This window comes from Carlito syrichta, unplaced genomic scaffold (genome assembly GCF_000164805.1).
Source record: "Carlito syrichta isolate Samal-C Ts95f unplaced genomic scaffold, Tarsius_syrichta-2.0.1 Scaffold154501, whole genome shotgun sequence".
In the NCBI taxonomy this organism is placed as follows: domain Eukaryota; kingdom Metazoa; phylum Chordata; class Mammalia; order Primates; family Tarsiidae; genus Carlito; species Carlito syrichta.
In genome coordinates this window covers 620,106-620,885 of record NW_007098597.1, presented here as the reverse complement: position 1 = coordinate 620,885, position 780 = coordinate 620,106, and positions in this window count along the sequence as shown.

Genomic DNA, 780 nt, shown 5'->3' with positions numbered 1-780 from the left:
TTTTTTTTTTTCATTAATCAGTAGTTTTTATTATGGTTTGCGGGGTACAGTTAAGGGTAGGTGTACAATGACGTTTCATTCAGGCACCCTGTAGATAAGAAGTGTTTTCCCATCCCCCGACAGATATTTGCTACTGTTAATCCCATCCCCCTCCCCCCCATAGTTTCCCAGTACCATCCGTCATTTTCTCATAGTATTGCATTGGATGTTCAAGGTCCATTATATGAGTGAGAACATGTGATATTCGGATTTTTGTTTTTGTGAGAGGTCACTCAGTATTATAGACTCTAGTTCCATCCAGGATGCAGCGAAATTCATGATTTTGTTCTTTTTTATGGCTGCGTAGTATTCCATCGTGTATATGTACCACATTTTTTTAATCCAGTCCTCTTTTGATGGGCAGCATGGTTGTTTCCAGGTTCTTGCTATTGTGAACAATGCTGCGATAAACATACGTGTGCAGGTATCTTTTTTATAGAGTGATTTGTGTTCTTCAGGGTATATTCCCAGTAGGGGGATTGCAGGGTCATATGGAAGGTCAATTTTTAGAGCTTTTAGGAATCGCCACACTGCTTTCCACAGAGGTTGCACTAGTTTACACTCCCACCAACAGTGTAGAAGTGTTCCCTTTTCACCACACCCTCTCCAGCAGCTGTTATTTTTTGAGTTGTTGATAATTGCCATTCTGACTGGAGTTAGGTGATATCTCAGTGTGGTTTTGATTTGCATCTCCCTGATGATTAGTGAGGTTGAGCATTTCTTCATGTGTTTGTTGGCTGG